Genomic DNA, 16,027 nt, shown 5'->3' on the forward strand with positions numbered 1-16,027 from the left:
AGGTGATGCAAATTGCCTACAAACATCTGGTGATTTTCCCAAGGTCTCTGGTACTACTCAGCAGGAAGTCCTCTACTTGTAGCATGTGCTCCCACCGATATCAGTAGTACAATACTAACATAATTGTCATTCATCTCCCCATCTCTGTATGCTGAAGAGCATCATCACAGGTGACAGAGTGAAGATGTGCTGGCTGCCTTTTGCCTACTCAGCAGAATAGTAAAACACCTTTTATTTTCTCCATTGTACAGGCAAAGTGTTTGTAAAAAAGTCTGCAAACAAGGCGGTGCAGAGCTCCTTCAGTAGCACATGCGTACATGTGAAATATTCATGAATTACAAATGATTGAGAACAGCAAATCTCAGATTGGTAGTAATGTATTAACAATTTAGGATGTAGTTTTTACATAAGAATTTGCCTCATGGTAGTTCATTTGTAGGATTTATCACTTTGGAAAGGAGGTGCAGGCCCTTAAGGCTTAATATAAAATAAATAAAGTGAAACAATTTTACAGATGTCATATATGATAAAATAATGGATTTTGCTGGAGAAAAAAGTTGGTCTGTGTATTCTTCATTCAATGAAACTAAATCAGATAAGGTTCTTTTACCCTGGGAACAAGTAGGAACAAGTAGGACCTCTACCAACCTGAGTAACTGAGGTTGAATCTCAAACCCTGATCCTTTGTGTGGTAGCTACCTTAGAACAGTCCACAGTGTCCTTTAATCAAGACCAATTACTGCTAAACTAAAGTATCTCTGATCTCTAGTTTGCAAGGATTTTATATTGTCACCACCACCATAATGTCTGAATGCAATAGTATCTGGTCTGTCTGGATCCCAGCGGATCCTAGGGTGCTTCAAACTTCATCACACTATTGCTTTCCTTTTAAAAACAAACAAAATGGCATTTCCTGTTAGACTTTTCATAAAGGAACAGTGATTTTAATTTTTGCCCCTAGTACAATGAAGCAGTACTGTCTGAGAGAGAGAGTAAGGGAAAGTGAGTTACAAGCATGGAAGAATGTTTAATTGATGTTTGGTGCCATGAAATAGCTAGCAGGTGAAACTCAAGTCTCCTTGAGAAAAAATAATAGATACTTTCAGTCACATTTGGTTTTTTTTCACTGAAGATACCTCAGATGGTGAGGTCACCTATTCTGGCAAAGGGCTTGGAGTCAGGAATTCATTAGCTTTACTTCCACCTCTGACATTGACTGCATATAGTATCTACTTCTCAGAAGTGTTCTCAGCACTTCAGAAATGTCAAATGCTCTTCTAATGGCACATTCCTGTATATGAAACCCAAAGGAAATTTTTCCTTTTTATGTGGTTACTTTAGAGCAGTGGTTTTCAACCTTTTTTCATTTGTGGACCCCTAAAAATTTCAAATGGAGGTGCAGACACCTTTGGAAATCTTAGACATAGTCTGTGGATCCCCAGGGAGTTGTGGACCACAGGTTGAAAACCAATGCTTTAGAGGATCGTATTTTAAGCACTGTTTTTGCAATATAGGATTTCCACTTAGAGATGAGGAATACCGGTCCATTGTATAGTGAGGACTGAACGTGCTGCCTATTTTATATCATAGTAAAATATTTGTGCTTTATGCTTGTAGTAAAAGAAGCATTGCCAATAGTCAGTTCATTGCTTGTTCCAGTGTGGAACCTGACAAATACTTTATTACACTGCCATGGAATTGCCTGAAATTTTGCGTACCCAACACAATTCTGTAACTCATATCATTTTACTGAGATGCTCCAGGAGCCCCAAAGCAAGAGTTCATATACATTTCAGAAGTGATGTATATTTTAACCACATCCTGGGAAAACTTCCACAGACTCTGAAAAATCTTTCTTCTATGGTTCCACCTACTATATCTCCTAATTCATAATGCACAATATTAATATTTACCCACCTTATAAGGCAGAGTTCAGATTCCTTTCTGTGGGCTAAATTAATCCCTATTATAAGACTATTGGCTTGGATGGATTTACAGCAGGGATGTATTTTGCCCTGTGTGTAAAGCAAAGCCAGGGAAGTTTACGTTATTGCCTTTTTCCTTGAAATTGGTGAAAGTAGTTTACTTTTTTCTGTTAAGCCAATTTCTTTGTTATTAATAAAGATTGAACAAAATTAATTGCTTAAATTGCATAACTTTTCCTGTACACACAGGTAGCATGTCTCTCAAAGAGTGTATTTTTGCATATGCTGAGCAATTCCATTGTGGTTGAGAACTTTAGTAACTTAAGTAAATCCTACTTTCCATGTCCTTTCTAATTTAGGTGGAGGTACTGCCTGCCTCCCAGAATCAGCCACCAAGAATCAGAGAAACCCAGACGAGCAAAGGTTGGGTTTAGAAGAGGCACTGTCGCCTCCTAAGCACTCCCTTGCCGAGTGTGGCTCTATTAGGGGCTAATTGGGCCTATGACTCCTGGGATTAGGAGCTTCTTTTTCAAAAGTCCCTGGCTGGGATAGATAGGGGAACCCAGATCCACCCTCTCTAGTGGGTACCAGCTCAGGGCTCTTGTTTGGGACAACCAGAACCAGCCCCTCTGGGTCCCTTCCTGTTCCCTGAGCTACTTCCTATCTTTGTGGTGTTCCCTAGCCTCCTGCTTTTTCTCTTTCTTGGAATATTGGTTTTGCCTGACAGCTTTTCACCAGTCTTCTGGAGGGATCTTCTCTCTGCAAACCTTCTGTCTCTCTGGCGGCTACTTTTCTCCTCAGGAGTTTCTCTAACTGAGGTCCTTAACCTTTCATCATGTCCAGGTGTTTCCTTACTTAATTAACTGCCTTCCAGTTACTCAGTGATTTAAGCACTCCCAGGTGAATTTGAGCTACCTTATTCCTTTAGAAGGCCAGCTACCTTCTGACCCGTGGCTTGCATGGAAGTGAATTCCTTCACTAACATCTGTTCTCTGTGCTACTGACCTTCAGAAGAGCTGATTTATGTAGGTACAGCAAACTTTCTCTCATTTCTAGGTAACACTGTCAAATTCCAGAGCAGGGGGACTGGATCCTGGGTCTCCCATATACGTGCTCTATCCAAAAGGTACAGAGTCTTTCTCATGCTTGCTCTCTCTCTCTCCATTTGCTAGGCTGGTTGCTAGGGCACTCACCTGAGAGGTGGCAGATCCCTGTCCAAATCCATTCTCGCACTTAAGTGCAGGGGGGACTTGAAGTGGGGGGTCACCTGCACCCCAGATGAGTACCCTAACCACTGGGTTAAAAGTTATGAAGGAGGTCCTCCTCTTCTTTTTCCCCTCCCCATCACCCAAGATGTTTCGTATGACTTTGTCTATGGGGCCCAATCTGGTAGGTAACCTCTGAATGTGCTTAACAGATTGGGTCCCACATGTGAGTTAGGAAGAGGAATGCCTTTCCCCTGGTTCCTGCATTGCTCTGGGGCTTGGGCGCACACGCAGAGGCAGAAACAGATATCAAAGGAACTTTTACTGCAAAAATGGAGGCACTGAATATGTTTAAGGGGCCTGTGTGATTTGGTGGCAGCTGAGCAGAGATTTTGTGACTGAGTGGGACCAGATTCTGGGATGTAGGCACCTAAAGTGGCAGTAAAGTTCTTAAGTTCTCTTGTAAATCTAGCTCTCAGTGCCCAACTCCTACTGAAATTCAATATACATTAGGTGCTTGCCTGGTGCCTAACTCCTTCAGCAACTTTGAAACTTTCAGCTGTGCTAACATTTTCTTCTTGATCTAGAGCTCTGAACAGGGACTCAGGAGATCTGGGTTCTATTCTTGGCTCTGCCATTGACCTACTGGGTAATCTTGGGCAAGTTGCTTTTGTTCTGTGACTCAGTTTCCCCATCTTTAAATTGTGGATAATGATACTGAACTCCTTTATAAAGTGTTTTGAGATCTATGTTTGAAAAGTGCTATGTAAGAGTTAGGTGTTGTATTATTTCTTTAAAGATCTGAAAAGACTGAATAGTCACTAGAGGGAGTCTGTGAACTCTCTTAAGCATAACAGACAATGAATACCAAATTGTCATCCATTCCAGCTAAATAAATAAATAAATAAAGAAAGAAATTCTGTGAAGCAGCCATGATCCCTTTTTGAATGACTTGCTGATGCATACCACAATTCTGCTAAAGGGATCATTCATAAAAAACCTGCAAATTTCATTAGAAGGTTTGGTGTGGTGCGAAGATACATTTTCACGTCACTGTGTTCAAGCCAGCAGTGTGCCAGAGTTATAAGAAGTATAGATCAGGGCTCGACAAACCCTGGGCACCAGGTCGCCATGGTGCCTAGAAATTTAAGTCTGGTGCCTAGTTTTTTTTCCAGGGGGAGCGGCCGCCGTGCTCCGGCCAGGGTGCCCCGGCGCTGGGCCCACGTTGTGGGAGACGGGCGGGGGGAAGGGGTGGGGCCAGAGGGGAGAGCGGCTGCTGCGCTCTGGCCAGGACACCCCGCTGGGTCCACATTGTCTGGCTCCTTAATTTTTGGTCTAGCTCTGAAGCAAATTTGTCGAGCCCTGGTACAGATGTATTAATGTGATCACAGCATCTTGGCTCTTTTTTTGCAATCCTACAATCCCATAGGATGGGCGTTAAGCCACAATTGGGTGGATAAACAGATCTGAAAATTGTGCATTGACGACAGTTTTCAAAATCTTTGGGTTAAGTTTCTCCATGTCCACCATTCTTTCTGTACAGCATACATCCCAAATCCACCCAATTTTCTTTGTCCCCATGGCTATACTGTGGGGCAAATCCTTTGGAGTTATTACAAATATTATATTACTTGAGCAAAATTCCCATTGATAATAAGTAAAAGGATTACTAGAAGAGGATGCTACTACCTATATAAAACTAACCAAATTCAGTAAGCGTGATGTCCTCTGCACCTGAAATAATTGGAGATAGCATTTGTAGCAAAACAGGCATAGTGTCATTTCACAGAGTGTGCTCAGCAGATTTTCAGCAAAGCTTGGAGTACTGCATTTTTAGGACTAATATCATTTCCTTGTGGAATAATTAATAACAAACTTAACTCACCCTAAATCAAAGGTGTACAGAAATATCACAGGCAGAAAAACTTGTACCATAGACTAGCCTTATTATATCACATCCTGCCTTAATGTTTATCCGAAAGTGTCAAACATACTGGGCTTGATTTTTCTGCTCACTTACACCACTGTAAATCAGAAGTAATTTCACTGAAGTCAGTGCAGTGTAAAACCATTGTAAATCAGAGACCAGATTCCGGGGTGCTGCCAAGTTTTACAGAATGGAAATCAAACGGAACGGAATGGAAATGCAACGATGGCTGAAAGTTCCCCTTTGCAGTTCTCTGATCTTAATGGCTTGCAAAGGTCTATTCTGGTGGTTCTGCTGTCCCCCACCCTAACTGTAGTATCTCAGCATTTAAATATTATTATCCCCTGCACCCTTTTTTTCCAGCTAGGAAAAGAGGTTAAGTGACTTGCCCAAGAGCATATGGTGAATCAATGGCAAATCTGGGAATAGAACCCAGCTTTCCTGATCCCAATTCCAATGTTCTCTTTGCTGTGCCCTGCTGTCTCTTCTGTTGGTCTCTATTAGACTAAGGGCTGAACTAACATTTGCTATACAGCAGTGACCAGAGATGCTAAAAACACAACTGAGGATCCGCAAAGTGGAGGGGATCCTGCCGCCTGTCCCTTTTTCCCCTCAAGCAGGGATTGTGAGTGAGTGGTGTAAGAGTTTCTATGTTGACTCTGCATTACTGGAGGATTCCTCATATAGGGGGAGAATCCTTCCAAGGGCATTTAAGATGGCATCAGTGCCAGGTTGTGCTTGAAGGTGCAAAGCAGCCACACTCTACTGGAGGACCTGGCTCACTGACTTCAGTTTTGCTCCTCCTTTATTAGAAGGCCATCTCCGTAAAGCATTGGAGTTTTGTCAGTCAATTCAATGGTTGCACAGGACAGGATTCATTGTGTGGTAAGTCTCTGTGATGAATGTTTTTAGCAGATATGTTCATGAGTAAATCACCAAACAAGACCGCCTTTTCCCTTTACACTTCAAAAATGTTATCAGGAAAGAACGTAGGTGCTATTTGTTGATGCTGCCATAATTAAAGGCTGTGCTAATTTGTCATCTCTTCTTGCACTTTCTAGCCATCAGTGTAACTTCTCTCCCCCCCACCTCTGCATTTCAGTGAAATGTTTAAAGAACAATCATTAACAATACAATATATAGATAATCTAAAGTGACAGTTGTTACATGTGAATCATTGATATTTTAGATAATTGCATTTAAAGTTCAGGCTCACAATGGTTCGTATTGATCAAGGGTGAAAATCCAGATGTATTGTGGGGCTCCATTGACAGCTGGATTCCAGATATCCGGAAAAGTTCTCCATCTAGGGCAGGGGTGGGGAACCTTTTTTCTGCCAAGGGCCATTTGGATATTTATAACATCATTCGCGGGCCATACAAAATTATCAACTTAAAAATTAGCCTGATGGTGGTACGCGGAAGATGGCTGGGTGGTACGCGAGGCGCACCTTGCCGCCGATTCCGCCGCCGAATTCCCCCCCCTGCCGCCGCCATGAAACCGCGCCACTGCCGAAAAGGGGCAAACGGCAGCAGGGTTTTGGTGGCGGGCACTGCCCCCCCCCCCATGGAACCCCACCGCCGCCGTGAAACCGCGCCGCTGCTGAATTCCCCCCTGCGGTTGCCTTGCCAGGGCCAGACCAAATGATTTCGTGGGCCTTATACGGCCCGCGGGCCGGACGTTCCCCACCCCTGATCTAGGGGAACTAAAGGTATGAACTCTTGAGGGCTGATGGTAGGGTCCCCAGCTCTGCTTGTTCCCTCTCCCAGTCCAGCTGAATAGGAATTTAGTGGTCTTCAGGGCATTTTGCAAACTATTACTTTATTTTAAGCATTTTCCTGATTGCTGGCCATGCAGCTGCAGTCGGTGAAATGTGTTTGCTGGCGGTTTAGAGTGACCAATGGTGGGATTAGCTTAACTTGTCACATGCTGTGACAGTCACTTCTATTTGTAAATGCTGTAATGAACACACTGCCTAGGCAATGTGCATCAAACAGATACTCATATAATAGACAGCCAGACATACACTTAATCTGTATATCTAGAGGTTAAGTACTCAGAAGCAATGAAAAAATAGTTTGCATTTCTTTAGTGTTTTTCATCACCAGGATCTCAAGCTGCTTCAGAAGCCTTAAGACTAAATAAATAAATAGAGGCGACATGGAGATGAAGGGAAATGGTCAAGGTCATACTATTTGTCAGTGGCTGAATCTTGGAATGCCTGATGCCTACTCCCCTATTCTAAGCACTGAAGCACACAGCCTGCTCAGCATAAGAAATAGTTTGACCAAAAAATGTCCATGGCAACGGTGGCTGGAGAAAGCAACTGACTTTTTAATAACATCTTTGGTTGTGGCTTCGCTATCTTTCTTTTTTAATACAAATCAATCAGGTTTAACTAATTAATTGTACCAAATGGTGTCAAAATCTGCTAAGCAAGAAGACAGTAAATGGGATGTCCTTTCCCAATGACTTTGTGATTTTCAAAATACACTGACACACATTGATGTAGTATTTGCAAATATTGTGCTATCGGGAGAGTGGGCAGCAGTTTGAAATGAAAAATATCAGACTAGTATGTGTGGTATTGGAAAGCTTAACATATGTATATCGCAGCTAAACTTGGGTACATTTTAGAGGCAGTCTACACAGAAAGAGCAGCATGTATTTTCCGTGTTTTATTTTGTAATAACATGTTTTACATAATAATATTTTGTAAGATATAAACTCCCCAATTTTGTGATATTAAAAAATATATATATTGGGATAAGGAAGCGCTGGCAGGTTAAAAATCAAGGGCCAAATCATGTAAACATCCACAAGTGGGAACAACTGGCCCATGAAATTCCACAAAGTTAAACTTGCAAAATTTCCTTCTTTTAATCCCCTCAGTGTGGAGGTCATTAGCATTCAACAGAGAAGGTCGGGGGACAAACTCCACGAATGCAGCGCATCCAATGGGAAGAGCCCCCCCCACCACACACTTTTTTCTTTTCGGTCCCTCTTCATCATGGCACCTTCGTTCCTGCAAGGAGCTTTCTGTGGCTTGGTTTCCTGAGGGGCCTTGCTTCCCTTGTTGACCATCAGGCAGGTGGCATCCAGTCAGCAGCAAAGCTTTGACTTTAGGCACACATCCTTCCCCATGCCTCACCCTCCTCAGTTGTGCCCTACCTCTCTGGGAAAGAACAGCTGGCAGCTTTTGCTGAGGCACCATGTCTTTTTCCACAGGTCTCTGTTGTTTATGCCTCAGATTTTCTTTAGGAGAAAGAAGCAAAGAGAATCAGCCTGGAGCAGCAATAACAACCTAAGGAGCTACAGATGAAACAGTTCCCAGGCAGGGAATGGGGGCAGCACTCAGATTATTGCAGTGTGCAGCTCTTCTATTGTGGGACCTGTGTACGCGGGGTCTAGTAGTTCTCTGCAGCAGCTCACTGGGCTTTAGCCTCAACTAGGCTGGAGGAATGCACCGTGCTTTGGGGACCCCACCGCAGGTGCAATTTCTGTCCTAGGACTGACCTTCTCCTCGTCTAATCCTCTTGGAGTAAGATCCTAAATGCTTAGTGTCCTTCATCCACATCCCCTTTGCTTATCTGCTTGGAGGCCCTTATTTATATATGTCCCCTCTGAGAAGTGGGCATACCTGGTATCATGGCCCAACTATTGAAGATTTCCCTTGGGGGTCAGAGGGCCTCCTGATTATTTTGCAGGGAGTCTGTTGGAGAAAGCTGTGCTAGTCCACCCCTCTGTTAGAAAAATGGTATTGAGTTGAGTGGCTAGTCAAAGTCTGAGGCCCTGCACGGATTCCAGTTGGGAGTAGAAATTGATGAGGGAGTCTGGTATTTGCTTTTAATGCAGTCTTTTTTATTTACAAGGAACATATAAAGTCCTGCTTCTCTGAACATAATAGGACACAAATAACAGAAGATCATTTCTTTGTTCACTGTTCCAAGCCTGCCTTGTCAGCCACCACCCCGTACTAAAATAGCATTTTCTGTATGCTTTATCTCAAGACCACATTACTGTGCTTCCAGGTTATGGCTGCTTGGCTTTCTTTGCTTCTGTGTAGCTTCTCCTTGCCCTGTTGTGCATCAACTTTTTCTGAGTCTTTCTCTCTCACACACAGGCATACACACAAACAGTTCCACCAGTCACATTCCTAGCCTATAGATTTGAAACCCACTGGGCCACTTGATTCAGCTTCTGTTCAGCTTTTCCATGTGCCTTTGGTTTTGGGGTACTAACTGCTATTGTTTCATTCACCTGATTACAATGGTACCTTCACGTTTATTCCGTGGCAGCCATACTTGACCCCATAGCAAACTTTAGCCAACCCAGAAGCTCCTAAAAAACTTCAGATTGGACCCTATGGTAAATTCCCACAAAATTTGGAATTCTCAGCCTAAAGTGACTCAGCAGTTGAACTTGCCCTCATGTCAATGTTTCCCTTAGAGAACCTCTGAATCGCAAAATAGATGAGGCAGTCAAGTGAGCCTTTGACCGAGGGGAGGCACATGTAGGTATGCTTTATCTATATTTCCTGTAGGTCTACATCAGTCATCCAGTAACTACCACAGATCCATGTAAATAAAACCATCTGTGCCAAGTTCTCAATGCTAGTCTGCAAAAATCTCCAGGTTCCTGTTCACAGTAAAACCAGTATGAATGGTACGGTCCAGGAGGAGGGTGCCTCTGTCATGCAAAACCCACATTACAGTAGAACCTCAGAGTTACGAACACCAGAAATATGAACTGACTGGTCCAGCACATACCTCATTTGGAACCAGCAATATGTAATCAGGCAACAGCGCGCGCGCGCACACACACACACACACACACACACAAGCCAAATACAGTATAGTACTTTAACATAAACTATTAAAAAAAAAAAAAAAAAAAAAAAAAAAAAAAAAAAAAAAAGGAAAGCATTTTTCTTCTGCCTAGTAAAGGTTCAAAGCTGTATTAAGTCAATGTTCAGCTGTAAACTTCTGAAAGAACAACTATAACGTTTTGTTCAGAGTTACAAACATTTCAGAGTTGCAAACAATCTCCATTCCCGAGGTGTTTGTAACTCTGAGTTCTACTGTAGTTAGCAGTCCTACTATCAGAAAGGAGATTGCTTTCACTCTCTCTGAAGGGTTGCACATTACCCTGGACTCGGTGCAGAATGAAATCTTGGAGAAAAAGATGACAGCCATTCAAGGTATGACTACAATGCAATAAAACACCCATGGCTGACCTGTGTCAGCTGACTCAGGCTCACAGAGATCAGGCTGCAAGGATATACAATTGCAGTGTAGATGCTCAGGCTTGAACCTCCCATCTCATAGGGTCCCAGAACCTGGGCTTCAGCTCAAGCCTGGATGTCTACACTACAATTTATAGCCCTGCAGCCTGAGCCCAAGTCAGCTGCCATGGGCCAGCCATGGATGTTTATTGCAGTGTAGACATACTCTCAGTCTTATCAACCAACATCCCTTTACAATTGCATTTTGGACTTCCAAATTCTTCCAGCAGAAGTCAAAGCATAACCACTTCTGTCTTCTTCCTCTGCTTCCTTGGTCACAGTGGGACCGCTTATTTTTGAGTTTCAGCAAAGCATTTAACGTCGCCTTGTCTCAGTTTCTGCATCTGTTAAATGGGATAATAATGAAACCTACCTACTTCACAGGAATGTTGTGAAGCTTAGTTCATGAAGGTTTATGAAACACTTTGAATTCCTCAGCTGAGAGATGCTACCGGAGTGCAAAATGTTGTAATAATACAAGAAGTAGAAAGAAGGCCTCCTTATTTTCAGTTTCTGGGTAGTGTGGAGGCTGTTGGTGGTTAGAAAAAGATCATTTGATTCCGATCTGGATGCAAGCAAAGGGAATAAATATGGACCCTTGCAATGTCATTTTTTACGGAGTCCCTTTTCAAACACTAACCACACTTTAAGTATTTACCAAGATTTGCTGTCATGTTTGCTTTTCATCCATGGTCTATCTTTCTCTCAGGCCACTGATTAATCGCCTGTCTGGGCATCTGAAGTGCTGATTAATTGATGATCCTGAATAATTACTCAGAAACACTAACTAGCATGCACCTCAGTTTGAAATTCTTTTTTAATGCAAAAGAACACCCTTGGCCAAGCATATTTGGTAGGTTAAAATAAGTTTTCCTGAGGTTACACAATTATTACATCTTTGATGTGTCATTTCCCTTCCTCCCTCCCCTCAGCCTGCAGATATATATCCCCAGGCTCTTTACAATATAAAGGCATGGAAAATAATAACCCTTCAAGACTTAGACTTAAACAAGTTTGATATTTTGTTTTATGTAAAACAATGTTTTCCTCCAGTCCCACATTTTCCTTCTCACAAATTAAAACACAAGACATATTTCACCTGCTTCTTTGCTATATGTATATTGCAACCCCATATTTTCAGATGTTAGACAAGCCAGTGCTATGGAGAAAATGGAGAGTTAGCACTCAGCAAAATTCTGTACCTAAGTAAAAAGAACTCTGTGCAATATTTTCATGCTCTGCATGGCCCAGAGGAGCCTGTTCTCTCCTCCAGCAAAGAGTTAAAGGTGATAAAAACAACAAGAATTATAACAGGAAAAAAGACCGTTTTTAGCTACTTTTTCCTTGTTTTGGTGTTTCGTTCGGCCCTCCTTCAGGTTCCTTGCAAGTTTCTAAAGTGGAGTCCTGGTGAGATTCTCCCTTGTAATTCTCTCTTCTTGCTGTTATCGTGCGGTGACTAAATAATGTAGAACTGAGCAATGGAGATAATAGGACTTGCTGACATCTGGCTAATTGCCATTCTGGCTTGGGGTTGCCTGGCAGCTGAGTGGGACATGATTTGGAAATGAAGAACTTCTAGTGAACCGTGATGGACAGAAACCATCAGTGAGAGACAGAAAGGAAAAAATACATGTTTTACCCCTAAATGGGTCTCAGTAGTAATGCCATCACCTCTGGTATCATGTGGCTTCGACTTATAAAATGTGAGTGCTCTGTGGGTAGGAAGGTGTGCATGCTGTTTAACAGTTGTGATATAGTTTTTCACAGCTGCTGCAGCTGAATTTCAGTATAAAGCCAAGACATTTTATGTGTTTGCTGTCTATTTTCATCTTAAAATTTGTAATTGATGGTGGAAAAATTCAGAGAAGTCACGGGGCTTATTTTTCTTGTCCACCCTATGAGGAGCTGATCCTGCCTCCCTCCTCGTCTTGGTTTTCACATTTTGAAATATCTTCGCATAGAAAGGAAATTGACAACAGCGTTCACTAGCTAATCAATGCAATAACTTCTATTTGATTGCCTCTCCCTCCCATCATGTATTGTTTGTCTTGTGAGGCTGTAAGCTCTCCCAAGCAAAAGACTGTGTCATTGTAAGCCTTTGACCTAATTGGTGCCTATGGGTACTACTACATCATAAGTCTGAACAATCATCTATTCTGGACTTCATTCATATTCGTTGTTGATGTGTCTTTAAAAATATGCAGCCCATTTCCACCATACCATAAATAATTTGAAGTCACCTGTGGTTCCATATTCAGTAAGAGAGTTTTTTGCAAGGACACCATGGAATTTGTCTAAATGAATCCCATTTTATTTGAATTGGAGCACAAATTAGAGTTGATGAAAGCAAATATTTCTGATGGCAGTGAATATGTAGAGGGGAATCTTCAGTGTGGACAGGATGCTTGAAGGGCAGATGAGTAAATTATTTCTGGAAAGGATCCAAACTCTCTCTTGTACCAATGATTAAGTCAGGTCAATTCAAATGTGATTAAAACTTTGTTGTAAACAATGAAGTTATTTGAAATTAGTTTACAAGGAATCGTTAAGGTATTGCAATAAGTACATAATTCTGGAAATTGGACAACACTTACATTTCTAGTGGAATGTACTGAGCACAATCCATTTTCTGGAGGGAAATGCTGGCTGCTATTCTAAAAATAGAATAAATCGATCAATTTTGTAGTTGTATGAATATGCAAAAAAGACACCATCTTGTTCTCATGATAAATTTGAAATAAAAAAGACATCCATGTAGTCGTACGTCTTGATAGTGTGTTGAATGAACTCCGAGGTTGGTGCTTAAGGACATCTTTTCTGTTCATATTTACATTTTTATAGCACATTTTTTGTTTTCATTTCCTGCTCTTAAAGAAATACTGTAACCAACATGCATAAAGTGAGCTTCATTTGCACATACATCTCACTTGTGAACAGTGGGTGTGGCATAAACGCTGCATGTTGTGCTTTGTATTTAAAACAGTATCTGGGTAGGAAAGGCCACACCAAAATATATTAAACCCAAATAGATAGAGGCCCATTGCTTTGCTGTCTGCCACAGATGTTTTATGAAATCTAGATAATATGGTCATAGGAGAATAAGAAATAGATTGAGAGATTTAGATTGGCATTCATGTATTGTCAGTGTGTGTGTGTGTGTGTGTGTGTGTGTGTGTGTGTGTACATCCATACATATGTGTGCTAATATATTTGTTAGAGCTGGCGGTAAATAATTTTTTACTCCCCGCAGAAAATTTAGACTTCTTTGAAAAACCTGAAAACCAAAAAGTTTTTGGCCAAAACTGAAAAGTTTTTGTTTTTCACGGAAAAGTTTTTTGACAACAGCAACATTTTCTGTGGAAAGCATACAATTTCTGTTTAAAAAATTCTCATAAAAAATCCAGATTTCCATTTAAAAACAGACCCCAAATTTTTGTCCATCCCCAATATTTGCTGACTGTATGTAATGTGCACACTTTAAGTTTTCTACTGTACTGAAAAAGTATCATTTCTAGCAGAATTCCTTATTACAGAAAGAAAGAGAGAACATCACTGAAAACAGTTGAATGATTTGAAACAGTTGAAATGTTTAATACACACACAGACACCTATTATTTATATATACACAATACTTTGTAATACGTAATCTGTGTTTGAGAGAATAACATACAATATATGTATGGCAACTCTAAACTATTACCTTTACATTATGAATGCCACTGGCTACATGTTTATTGTGTAACATAAGCTGGAAAGGTTCTTTCATGAATTTTCATCAATTTTTCAACAAAGCCCTGTTGCAAATGGTGAATTATGTATTAACATATGTTCATGCTAATCTATACACCACTGACAGCTTTTTGGCATTGGATCAGTAGCTAACATTTATATTTCTAAAAATGTTGCTTTTTGATAATATCCATGAAATGGAAGAACCATTTAATAAGGGATGAATACATCTTTTGTTTTTAAACCAGGGTAATGAGAGTGGTAGATAATTTGTGGAAGTTTCCATAGCCTTTCCTGGGTGAACTACAAACTCCCATAGATATATAGCAAATGCTTCAATTGTATTTCAAGTAATAGTTGACATTTAATCCCAGTTAATTTATAGAATATTGGTATTTTTGTTGATCAAAGAAGAGTAAAGAGTGCCTGTCAGTATAAATAGAATTTTGTAGTCAAGCGTTCTAACTGAAGTCCTACATACCACACCTGATAGTATAGCATTTATGGCTTTAGCTGACCCATGTGGAATTTTTCTGTTTAGTCCTTTAGCTATGGAACCAATTACTCTTCTGTGCAATTTTGGGCAGCATAAACACAATTGCTTGCTTTTAAGAGTGAAGTAAGTTAATGGCAGATCCTGGAGGTAACTGGGAGGTCATGAGGAGGGATGTTGACCTTTTAGAAAAACATACTCTTTCTCCCATGTGTAAGGGGTCTATTAGCTCTTACTGAAACGTAGTGGGTCTTTTTGGTTGGCATCTCTTGAGTAAGTGGGATCCTGAAGCAGACACAGTCCCCAGGGCCAGTAGGGAGAGGCCAACTCAGGTCAGGGTGGGCAGGCCAATGAGGGAGCCAGGAGGGTGAGAGGAACCACACCCACTGTGAGAGCTGGAGCTGCCTGCCTGGGCAGAGCCTGGCCGAGCTAAGGACAAAGCAGCCAGCAGCTGGGGGGCCAGAGGAGGAGCACAGAAAGCTAAGCTGAGCTGACCCCACAGCAGCAGAACCAGAGGACATCCCAGAGAGCCGAATCAAGTCGAGCAGAGCGGAGCAGGAGCCAGGGAGAAGGGCTGCCCCCTGGGCAAGTTGCAGGTGGCTGCTGCCTACCTGCCAGCCCGGGAGGTGGGTGACTGCCACCCAATCCGAGCTGGGGCAGAGGAGGCTTCTGCGCCGGCTGGGACCCAGGGATGTGGGCAGGCGACTGCTGCCCATCTTCAAGCCGGGGCGAGGGCGGCTGCCACCCAGCTGCGAGCACAGCTTGCGAGACTCAGGAGGCTGCCACTGGGCTCCCACCTGGGAGCTGGGACCCAGCAGGAAGCGGGTGGCTGCTGCCCACCTCCCCCAGAAACTAGCAGCTGCCACCCGCCTCCCAGCTCGGAGCTGGGAACTGGCAGGAAGCGGGCAGCTGCCGCTTGCCTCCCCCAAGTGCCGGTGGCTGCCGCTCGCTTCCCAGATGGGAGCTGTGACAGAGCAGGAAGTGGGCAGCTGCAGCCTGGCTTCCCAGGACTGTGGCGGCTGCCGCCCGTCTCCCAGCTGGGACCGGGTGGGAAGCGGGCTGCTGCTGCCAAGCTTCCCCAGAATTCAGCATCTGCCACCCGCTTCCCCTTCACTCTCATTTTCCCCCAAGGTACCCCCGGCCAGTGTCTCACATACCCCCAGGGGTACGTGTACCACAGGTTGAGAAACTATGTACTAGAGAAGTCATCCGTTGCATTGCTGCATACACCTTTCACCACTTTATCTACCTCTCCGGGAGTATCACTAATGTTCTGAACTGCTAAGTACCTTCAAGCAGCCACCGTCCCTGTTTAAAATTGTTATAGTCAGAGGTGAAGCAGTACTCGGTCCTGGATCAGTAACAAGTTTAAGGCTGAATAGAGAAGGAGTTCTTCCAAAGGGAGACATAGCATATCCAGCATTTCAAGACCCAAAATCCGGCTAGGATTTTCAAAGGCGCATA

The 16,027-nt window shown here is 42.6% G+C and overlaps 1 protein-coding gene across 3 annotated transcripts in view; it reads left to right on the forward strand.

Moving 5' to 3' along the window:
• Nucleotides 1-2,855: 2,855 nt before the first annotated feature.
• The window catches only part of DCC (DCC netrin 1 receptor), a 653,315-nt gene continuing 640,143 nt past the window's right edge, over nt 2,856-16,027 (forward strand). For all 3 annotated transcript variants that reach the window (XM_067545413.1, XM_067545412.1, XM_067545415.1), the window contains exon 1: nt 2,856-2,950. The gene's annotated coding sequence lies outside the window, so the exon portion shown is untranslated. The remainder of the gene's footprint in view (nt 2,951-16,027) is intronic.

Source organism: Emydura macquarii, unplaced genomic scaffold (assembly GCF_026122565.2).
Source record: "Emydura macquarii macquarii isolate MOO-44397 ecotype Brisbane River unplaced genomic scaffold, CSIRO-AGI_Emac_v2 contig_1045, whole genome shotgun sequence".
Taxonomy (NCBI): domain Eukaryota; kingdom Metazoa; phylum Chordata; order Testudines; family Chelidae; genus Emydura; species Emydura macquarii.